The sequence below is a fragment of the Rhipicephalus sanguineus genome, chromosome 1 (assembly GCF_013339695.2).
Source record: "Rhipicephalus sanguineus isolate Rsan-2018 chromosome 1, BIME_Rsan_1.4, whole genome shotgun sequence".
NCBI classification, from domain to species: domain Eukaryota; kingdom Metazoa; phylum Arthropoda; class Arachnida; order Ixodida; family Ixodidae; genus Rhipicephalus; species Rhipicephalus sanguineus.
Genome location: NC_051176.1, coordinates 80,481,659 through 80,493,096, shown reverse-complemented (window position 1 = coordinate 80,493,096; position 11,438 = coordinate 80,481,659). Strand labels below are relative to the sequence as shown.

Below are 11,438 nucleotides of genomic sequence, written 5' to 3'. Positions count from 1 at the left end.
CATTTTTCACCAGTCCTTGAGTTAAGATGATAGTCAATTGCAGTGTGTTTGCCACTGATGTAAACCCTATGGGAAGTGAGGGCTAGTCAAGCTTTTTTCCTTACGTTTTTATCCTTACTCCTTGCAAGGTTGCATGAATATGCTTCTTTCAGTAATAAAGAAAACAGTCAAGCAATAACAGCCTGAGAGAGAGTTGAGTCTAATTAATCACGATGGTTGTCAGTGCACTAAGTGAACAAAGGATGGGAGAAGTACGACAAGCGACACATCTTTTTCACTCAGTGTTCTGGCCATTTCCATGCCTATCAGTCAACATAATTACTGTATGTTGCACCTTGTTTTCTTTTTGGCATCCTGCAAATTCAGCATAGTACTCAAAGGCATGCCACATGTTGCTTGCTCCACGTGTCATGATCAGTTTCTTGAAAGGTATTTATTTGTGGCTATAAAACACTTCAAATCGTGACAGAACAATTTACACAGAATAACACAGAGATGCTCATTTACTTCAAAAACACTTCACAAGCGAATTTCATAATTGTAAGCACATCTAGACCAAACAGCAATACACTTCGTAGCAACAGGAAGAATATTTCTCTCGAGCTTACTACCACTCACAGTTAAAAACTATATCTTAATCATAAACAAGCATCAACGATGTGACTAACTCGTACAATAACTCCAACATCACTATGAAAAAAAAAACAAGAGGCAGAAAATAATTTCTCAACTTACACCATCTTCACAGCTTGATTTGTCCCTGGTTAAAAGATAATACTAGTACAAGAACTTGACCTACTATTCAAAAGGTTTTAATGAGGTTGCGCAGTGCACGCATCCATAACAGCTAAAGTGGGTAGTGCATCAAAGATAGAACATACGTTTGAAATATGAAAAGGCAAACATTATTGTATTCTATAGCCTCCTTTTCTTGTCAAGGAAAGATTTTTAGCAGTACAGATATACGCAATACAGCCCCATGTCTGACAGTGAACGACAGAGCTGAGAGTTTATATTTAACACTTCAAATGAAGCTAACTGAAATGCTCAAATTCAGCTGACTTGAAATGTCTGCAGTTGTCGGCTCTCTTATTATTGGATGCTAAATATTAGCTAGTACACAACAAACATGGAAAACATTGCACATGACAGGAATCAATTCAGTTGGCACACGTGTATTTAAAGCATTGTACAACTTGATCCGTTGAATCTATACTCCATATGCATTGGCACTCTGGCTTGATTTGTCCCTGGTTAAAAGCTAATACTAGTACAAGAGCTTGACCTACTATTCAAAAGGTTTTAATGAGGTTGCACAGCGCACGCATCCATAACACCTAAAGTGGATGGTGCATCAAAGATAGAACATACTTTTGAAATATGAAAAGGCAAACAATATTGTATTCTATAGCCTCCTTTTCTTGTCAAGGAAAAGTTTTAGCAGTACACATACACGCGATACAGCCCCATGTCTGACAGTGAATAACAGAGCTGAGGGTTTATATTTAACACTTGAAATGAAGCTGACTGAAATACCCAAATTCGGCTGACTTAAGATTCTGCAGTCGTTGGCTCCTTTATTATTGGAGGCTGCATATTAGCCAGTACACAACACACATGGAAAACGTCGGACATGGCAGGAATCAATTCAATGGGCACACGTGTATTTAACACATTGTACATCTTGATCCGCTGGATCATACGTTCCACATGAATTCGCACTCTTGCAATGTTATAAGTCTGCTCTACATCGGCCTCCGAGAACTGACCCTGGCCTCTGAGAAAAGGAGGCATAACAAGTACAGCCCCTGCCTTCCCGAGATCCGTGGTAATGCCAGGAAACCCCTTATCAGCCATGATCATGTCGCCTGGTTCTACTTCTTTGAGGAAGTCGGAATGCACTGTGATGAAAGCATCAGAACACCTTCCACCATATGCCTTAGAATGAAAACAGACAGCTCCATTCGGTGTGATTGCTACAAGAAATTTCAGCGTGTAGCCACCCTTGTAGTTTGAATAGAGTGCCCTCTGCTGTGCTACAGAAGCTGGCTGCTCTGTGGGAACCTCCGTGCAATCTATAATCATGGTGCAATTTGGGTAGTGTACTTTGAAGCAATTGGGCATTAGAGACCTGATGATGTGTCTGGGTGGAACGAATATTCATTTCTGAGTTGCGGCAGCCAATGTGCGAAGCACGCTATTAAAATGCCTTGCAGCAGTCATTCTGCTTACAGAAAACAAATGGCAAGTGATGAGTACGTAATGCCCAACTTTAGCTTCATTAAAAAAAGCAGGAGTCTGTCATGCATGGAAACATCACATGAGCGGTCAGCAGCGACAGGCAGCAGCGCAAATAAAACTGCATACATTTCCAATGTGACACCACAGAGATCTCTCATGGCAGAAGAGCATGATTTTACGCTTTCATAGCCACTGAAACAAGAAGTTCTCTGGTTTGGCCCACTGTGGCGTGAAGTGGTTGAAGGGCTGCACTGAACTTCTGCATCACGAACAGTTCTGTGTGACACCTGTGTGCTTGTGTTATGCCCATCTAATGAGCACAAAAACAAAACCAAACCTCCACAGGTGTCATTATCATCAGTCTGGCAGGCCTGCATAAAAACAAGATAAAAAACTAATCAAGCAATGAGTGAAATTTATCCATGCAGTAGAAAATATAAATAGCAGGATTCTACAATGCATACAGGAAATCCCAAATTTCAACCCTCTTTCCCAATTATTTTCCTTGACCTAGTGACACAGTGAAAACATACTTACTGCAGCAGTAGCTTAATTACAATAAAAAGGTTGAAACACTGCTTATTGCATTTCGGCTATAAAGGTTTGAGCAAGTGATGACTGATTAAATGTGACAGAACAATATGGAGCCTCAAAATAAAGCCTGAAAATTGAGCTACTATTTGGGTAAGCATTGAATTTCAGAAAGTTGATCATCTTGCACTTTAAAAGTAGTAGTACTCCAAATACATGTTGATCACCAAAGTAATGGCGTTCCTGAATGTCCGTAGTCTCTTAGTGGAACCTTTTCCGCTGTGCATGAATCACAAGTTGCATGTGATATAAGATGCATTATTTTCACTGCCAGGTCATGCACCAAGTGCTTAATAGGAAAACTCATAGGAACAGGTGCAATTCCTTTTTCTTTCCCACCTGAAGCGTTAGCACCCTGCTCGTGCCTTGGTAACCAGCTCATGATATGATGCGATTGCGATTCTTGGGGGTATTTATGGCAGATGCAGTGCTATGCCTTCAGCTGAAGAGCATCTACTCATTCTGTTATTCCCAGTGAAGCGAGATGGAACAGTGGTGCCCAAGCAGTCCAAGAAACACATCATTGTGCGATTCAAAAATAAATGTCAGGTTAATGTATTTGATAAATCTCATAGCCACTTTTTGCCTTGATGCAAAGATGTAATCTACCATGGTAGTGTGGCTGAAGTCATTTTTTGCTGAGCTTTTGTAATACGGGTATTTGTTGACTCCTTCATTAGTGAACATGCCAGAGGCAGTGCTGCTGCTACCACTGCACAAGAAAGCATCATTGGTGGGTAGAAAGATCTGCCTCATGTCACATACCCATTTCTGCATGCAATTCAAGGTGAAAACTTAGCTATCTGCCATGATCCATACATTTCAGCAACAATGAATGGTATGGTAATTCCAGCGTATGATACTGCTACAACCTTGCACACAATGAAGACTACTACCAAAATAAAAGAACAATGTTATGTTAGCTGCTGTTGTAATATATTTATTAACAAGTATATCGACTGAAATTAGCCCATAAAGTGCACAGCTGTCACTTTGTGTAAATACAAAAAGCAAATTCACAAGGCCCTACCTGGTCTGCAGTTCGTTCTTGTACCAATGCAGCGGCAGTGCAGAGAAGCTCCAAGCCATTTGCACAAGCACTGGAGGTAGCAGTGTCCTCACTGTCACCAAGATCTGCTTCAGTCGTGCGGAGGGAACTTGTGTGTTGAGGATTTGCCGGCCTTGCAGCAGATGCCCTTCTGTTCCATCTAAAAATAAATTACAGTAACAGTAAAGCATATGATGTGCAATTTTACATGGCCTTTGTCAGGCCATCTCGTCTTGTATACCATGTACATCATTAAGGGAAATTGCACACCAACACCCCTTGGTTAGAACTTACCGTTCATATCTTGACAGTGCTCTTTCTGCGTCCACAGGACGGGACTTGTATGCATCTGGAAAAATGGTAGGGTAGTAGCCTGGATGTGCAGCAATGTTGCTCTTTTCGCCGTTGACGAAGTGCTTTGAGCACACCCTTGCTGCATCACTTGGGATCCAAGCAGAGCCGTCACACTCACTGAAAACGCGGTGTAAAGGTTACAAGGCATTAAGAAATAAGGTGCCACTGAGAACAACAAAAAAAGATGCAGCCGAAAAACATTGAAAATTTTTAACACTAAGCAAAACATAGCTTAATAAAGCAAAGAAAAGGGAAAGGTAGGGGGAGAGGCTAGTCAGTGCAAAATCGTGGTTGTATGCGCTTAGTTTTACACAGAGGGAAAGAGCAACAAGCTGATGGACAAAAAAAAAGTACTTGCGTAGCTTTATTAACAGGGCATTTGTTAGAGCGTTTGCAAACATACAGGCATGCTTCAAAAACCATACCTATATTTTTTCCAAAACGCGGCTTCTTGTAATTATTACGGAGTGGTGAAATTCCAGGAATTTAACCGGCGAAACAAGCGCTGACGAGTGGAATTAGCAGACGACCAGAATGACGTCACTATTTGCTAGACGTACGCTATGCGTGCAATTATCGCAAGCGCAGCACGCACACCCACGAAGCAAAGTAGATGCGCTAGCTCATTTTTCTCGTCTCTGGAGAGCATGGCAGTTGCGCTATCTTGGAATTTGGTTTTGCCGCCGCAACTGCTCAGATTTATTTAGTAAAAATTGCCAGCTTTCACTTTTAGGATATGTCAAAGTTGCAATGGTATTTTCGCAGGAAATGCTCCAATTATCCTATCTGACCCGACCGCCTGTCTCCACTCATTAATAATTTAATTTCATTGATTACTACCGTAATTGACGTCTCTAGTAATCCTAAGATGTCTGTCGGTACAGAAAAAGTAATTATAAAGGCAACAAGCAAATATCACATTTCTCTTATTTTTCACGATTTTCACACACTTCTTAAAACAGTTCGCACGCTCACGAGGACGCGCGTTCAATGCACGTGTGCGTCCAGTGCGCTTTTGTGTTCGATGATTAAAGGCAGTAGAGGTAGTCGAAGCACAATTTGGTACTAATTACACAGATGCGACAGGTACTTACTTCACTCGCCGAACGGCAACAATCCATTTTCTCCGCCGTTCTTTCTCCCACGGCTGGCCGGGAAAACGGAACAATAGGATGCCAGGCTGTCCTTCACGGCTGTGGCAATCTTTGACGCAGCAGTAGCGGCGCTTGTTGGCTTTTGTCCCACTCGAGGTACCGGCGGTACCGGTGCCACCATCACTTGCCATGTGAGCACGGAATTGAGGCACTAACACGAGGCCGCAGGCACTGCTCTCGCTGAATGAAGCTAATTAAACCGCCGCCGCCACCGTGCGCCACGCCGCTAAGGCCGACCCGCGGGTTTCACGTGGTGGCGACAGATGGCGCAAGCGCGTTCGCAAACTCCACTGAACGGAGCCTATAGGGGAAAGTAACAGTTTCAACAACAAAAGTGGCTGTGCTTTTTAATGTTTGCATGCTCTTGACTTAAGTCCGCATCACCGTGTGGGACTTATGCGTATGCGACATTGTTGTCCGCAGTATTTAGATAATAATAACAACAATAATAATAATAATAATAATAATAATCAATAATTTACAGCTCACGAATAGTGAGGCGAAACGCTTTCATCCCGTTCAAGAAAAGTGGGTTCAAGGCTATATATACAGAGAGAAATAGGTGGCACAAACCCGCGGAAATTTAGAAAAGAATGGCATGAACATTTCAAAATCAGAATTGTCGAGATTCAAGCATGAAGTGTTGACTTTAGCAATCATTTCGTGCGGGTTGACGAAGTTTCTAGCAATCATTTCGTGCAGAACGATCAAGTTTCTTGAGCTGTGTCAAAAATGACACTCTCTTCACGCGTCATGCATGACTTTCCTTAAAATCACCAGAAGTAACGACAACAAAAAAATAGTCAACACGCACATAAATATACACTCTGCCGTTAAAACAAAACAAAGCTTAAATGCGCTACTAACAGCCAAGAATGCCACTGTCTTCAAGGTTATGCTATGCAACGGTTGCTCTTCTTTTCTTTTTAACATCACCGTGTGTACATATATATGCGATTGTTTATGTTGTTTTGAGTGTTATGTTATGTCGTGACTGTCACGCTAAGTTGTGTATTGTATGCATTGCGGGTTAGTTGTGCTCACATATTTGGACCATATGTGCTCTGTGTTAGACACTTCTAAGAGCTAAGGAGTAGCCGGCGCCTTATTTGTGCGCCAACATCTCCTTACATCATATCAATAGAAAGAACGACAACAAAAATGAGCATACGGCATCAGTGTGCTCAAAGCCGCAGTTGCTGGGATGTCAAGCAATACTTGTACTCACTTTCGTAATGAATGCTTGCGTGATGACAAAGTACGAGCAGTTAATATTCCCGAGCCACCACCTGTACATAATCTTAAGCAATGACGAGAACGGTTCGTCGGATATCCATTTCTAATGTAGATGGGTGCAGAGCCGCCTGGATTCGGAGCACTTTCGACTGTCCGGTGCAGTTCCATTAAGGCTTATAGTCACATTGAGCAATATGTGGTCTGTAAAATTAGGTCTTGCAACAATTTTAACCCAGTAACAGCCACGTACCCAAGCGCCTTTTCTTTTTGTTTTTGTACGCGAGGTCTGTTTGACTGACAGTTTATGTGCGTGTAGTTTGTTTTCGTATCTATTTTTTGACCCCACCATTGACCCTTACCCCTGCTTTGGCCACTGAGCCACTTTTTTTAATTAAAGTTCATGCTTTGTATTATGCAAGTGGCGAATTCAATTTTGGGGGCTAGAAACAAGCTTTGGTCGCCATGTTTTGAAACCAAATACTCGAACGCCAGCGGTTGCGAGGTCATCACACTTTTCAGCACTGGTGCTGCTTGTGCGTGTTTTCTTACGTATTCGTCTTTCGTGCTGAGTACCGTTGCAAGATGTCAACAGATATTGACAATTTCGCTCAAATCGAGGGAACAACAAAGCAGCCAAAAAGTAGTCAAGTAGCCAAGCCGTTTTTTCTGCCGCCACCAGCCTAAAAAAAGTAGCCGAATTGGCACAACGTGGTCAGGCCTGGCAACCGTGATGACGAGCCAGTTTATTGGCATATCACTCATTAATCATTCTGCCAAGAAAAAACAAGTCTTTCCATTTCTCCACAAGCAGGTGTAACCTTCGAACTTTTTTTTTTATTTTTCGTACTTCAGGAGACCTCACTACATGAACTATTTAGCAGAAATTAAAACAGTGTGTGATTGGCATCTTTTGTTAGAAGTATGAACCTACAAGTATAATATGCGCAAAGATTGGCCTTTTCTTCATCTTCTTATACCTATGGACATAGCCACTTGTTATTACAAAGAACTATCCTTCAAGTTCCTGCAGCTGGTTTTCTTTTGGCTTTTTTCGAATACTTGGGTCCCCACATTTTTAGGCCTCGCGTTATACCTAAAGAAAGAAAGGTCACCGGGTCCCTCTAGCTAATGCTAAGAGAATCAGAGGCGAAAGCCTATGCTTTGCGAGATACTCTTAATTCACTTTATTGTGTATTGATGCACTCTTCATTCAATTTAATATGCGTTGATTCTTACTTAGTCACTTCATTCACTCGTGATCCACATCTAAGTCACTTGATTCATTCTTGATTCACGCTAAAGTCATTAATGTTGTATCTAACAAAGAAAATTTGGGGCGGGACGAAGCATGTAGGGAAGGGTGTTTCAGCTCCACTAACGCGAAACCTGTGGAGGGGCGAAGCATGCAGTGTGCGCCGGTGTTTCCCACAGCAAAATCACCGCTAATGGGCAATGAGGGACAGAAGAAAGATTAGACACAAATACCGGCACTCTCCTTTTAGCTCACGTGCACGCTGCAAATCTTTATTGTTCAACTACGCACAAGAGAAATCTCCCAGCGGCACTACATTGCACGTCAAGATCCAGTGCCTATATATACGGGGTGGCCGGTGAACGGTTGCGCAGCGCGAGCAGTCTGTTTTTTCAAGAAACCTGCTAGGAGACGCTGCCTGCGTCGGCGTTGTCTCTCACGGGCGAGGGCGCGTTCTCGTTCCTCGCGAGTTGATAGTTCAGCGTTCGTCGCAGAAAGAGCGTTTTCATAGTCAACGCACGCCGTTCGCTCTCTCTCGCCACACGGCGAACACTGAGGCGGCGGCGCCCTCTCTTGTGCTCAAGCAAACGGACAGGACACGACGATGCAAGCAAGCAAATGGGTCACGACGGTGCACGCGGCGACTGAATTTACCTCAATGCACGTTTATTCACAATTGTCGCTTTACTCACTGTCGATTCACAATTAAGTCATTTTGATTCTTAAACCAAGCCTAATTCACTTCCTCACTCTTGATTACCTTAAAGGTACGCTGATTCCCACTTAAGCTACTTGATTCACTCGTGATTCATACCTAAGTCGCTTGATTCATTTATGATTTATTTGATTTACTGTATTGTACATCGATGAACTCTGGCTTTGTTTTAAAGCACGCTGATTCAAACTTCAGTCATTTATTTCAATCTTCATTTACACTTGATGAACTCTTCATTCACTTTAATGTACGCTGATTCACTTTTGGTTCACTTTAATGTGTCCGCCGCGGTGTTAGTGTGGTTACGGTGTTTGGCTGCTGACCCGAAGGTCGCGAGTTTAATCCCGGCCGCGGCGGTCGCATTTCGATGGAGATAAGATACTAGAGGCCCTTGTACTGTGCGATGTCAGTGCACGTTAAAGAACACCAGATGGTCGAAATTTTCGGAGCCCTCCACTACGGTGTGCCTGATAATCATGCGGCTGTTTCTGTACGTAAAACCCCTTATATTATTAGTTCACTTTCAAGTACGCTCAATCACTGTAAGCTCATTTCAAAATACATATCAGTTCACTTTAATTTGCACTCCTAATCCCTTGGCATCACCAAATATATAATTAATATTACGAGAATGTTTGTGTGATTCGTGTTCATGCCACCGCCGGACATCGGGTTTTTCTACCGATGCGCCATGTTCGCCATTCAATAAACGTGGGAAGAAGCCACGCAATGGACGAATAGTGCTGAAAACAAGGCAGGCGTGTTTAATCGTTGGTATAGCACGTAAAGGAAGAAAACGTAATACACAGCACCATCTCCGCAATATGAAAGAAGGCTACGCAGATAGAACACAAAGGCGCGGATGAAGCTGTATGCAGTGCACAGATCTTTGACTGAACAGAGCTGCGCTGGTCATGAGGGACAGCTGCTGGCGAGATCAAGCTCTCCCCAATCAATATCTCCAGTGCTGTTTAGCATCCATAGTGGCTGAAATAAAGCAGGCGCCCGAAATTTCCGCTCTGTCAAGAATGTATGATCACAGATGGCCGCTAAATACAAACAGAACTGGAGCAGAGATGGAAGAGGCTCTCGGAAGACCACTGACATCATGGGACCATCGTTTGGGGAAGAAACCATTCGTATAAAGTCGCGCAATGCGCGTAGCAAATACGAATTCCGCTGATCAGAGACGTAGCCAAAACTTTTTGTGAGAGGGCGTCCGATCACCCTTTATGTGTGTTCAAGGGTGTGTTTGTATGTGTGCGTGCAAAACACCCAAATGTACAAAATGTAAAAATGTTGGGGGGGGGGGGGGAGATGGGTTGAAACCTTCCCACCAATCCCCTGGCTACGCCACCGTCACTGATCCCTCTCGACCCATGATAAATACGGCGTAGTAGACGAAATAGGAAAAAACCCGTCTACTTAGACCTACGTGCACGTTAAGGAATTCCAGGTGATCAAAATTAATCCTGAGTCCCCACTGCGTTGTGCCTTAAAATATTTTCGTGGTATTGACGCGTTAAACCTAATAAAAAGATTATTATTGCATGAAATAGGAAGTCGCGCCTGTGTTCCAGCAAAGCCTGATTACGTGTCCTTTTCTTCATCTACAGTTTCGCTGGCGAAATTAAAACGCCTCAAGCGTTACAAGATGCTATCGTGCATACAGGAAACTCTAAGCATTGTGCTATTTCTACTTTCGTCGCAGGCTTCTATAGCGTGATGGTTTCAATATTGGGACTATGTCCTAAATGTCGTGTGTTCTGTTCTACTTGGGAACTTCATTTGGAGCACTGCTTAGCAGGGTTGCCAGGTTTGGGTGCTTTGCGCCAATTTGGCTACTTTTTAGGCCGGTGGAGGGAAGAAAGTCGTCTTGGCTACTTGGCTCCTTTTTTTACTACTTTCTTGTCCCCTCAAATTGAGCAAAATTATCAATATCTGGTAGCGTCGCAGCTGCTAGTGTTCGAGTATATGGTGCCAAAACATGGCAGTCAAAGCGCGCTTCGAACTCCGAAAATGTAATTTGGCACTTTGATTACGCAGACAAGGAACTTTAATGAAAGAATGGCACAGCGGCCTAAGCAGGCGCAAGGGACAATGGTGGTGATCATAACATAAATATTAAAAAAAGCTACACGTTTATTACCTGCCAGCAAAGCAGGCCACGCGCACAGAAAAACAAAATCCTTTTCGATATCTGGATGGTTCTGAGCGAGAACTGATGCATGGGGCTCATTTTGAAGATCCGCCATTGCTGAACGCGACTTTAAACCAAAAGTGGAAGTGAACGAGACTCGAAAGCGCTCCGCATCCAGGGCGCTCCGCACTCATCGATATTAGAAATCGGGTATGCCACATTTCAAGTTAGCACTGAAAAACCAGTACACAAGAGGCAAAGGCGGCAATAGAAGCGCTCAGTAACCGCAGTAGTTAGTGAGCGCTTGTTTTGCCGCCTTTGTCTCTTGTGTCCTGCTTTTATTACTCTCTTCCGAATGTCGCACCAACTCGCCTACCAATCAATCCTTCTAGGATACCCGACGAACTGCTTGTATAATTTCTTAGGCCTAGGTACGGACTGCGACTCTGGGCTCGTCATCCACGAAGAAATTATTGTGAAAGTGGCTCCAGCTTATGTTTCAATACCCACCACTGTGATTTTGAGCGCACTCATCATGCCGTAGACTCATTTTTGTTGTCCAACTTCTAGCCATTTCAAGAAAAATCATGCAAGACATGCGAAGAAAGAGCTATTTTCTGAATAGCGCAAACACTAGGTCACCACGCATGAAATGATTGCTAAAGTCAACAATTTACGGTTGAATCTAAGCAATTGTGATTTTGAAG

General features: G+C 43.1%; 1 pseudogene; it reads right to left on the bottom strand.

Moving 5' to 3' along the window:
* Positions 1–1,458: 1,458 nt before the first annotated feature.
* On the bottom strand, positions 1,459–5,572 carry LOC119386030 (uncharacterized; annotated as a pseudogene).
* Between the last annotated feature and the right edge of the window lie 5,866 nt (positions 5,573–11,438).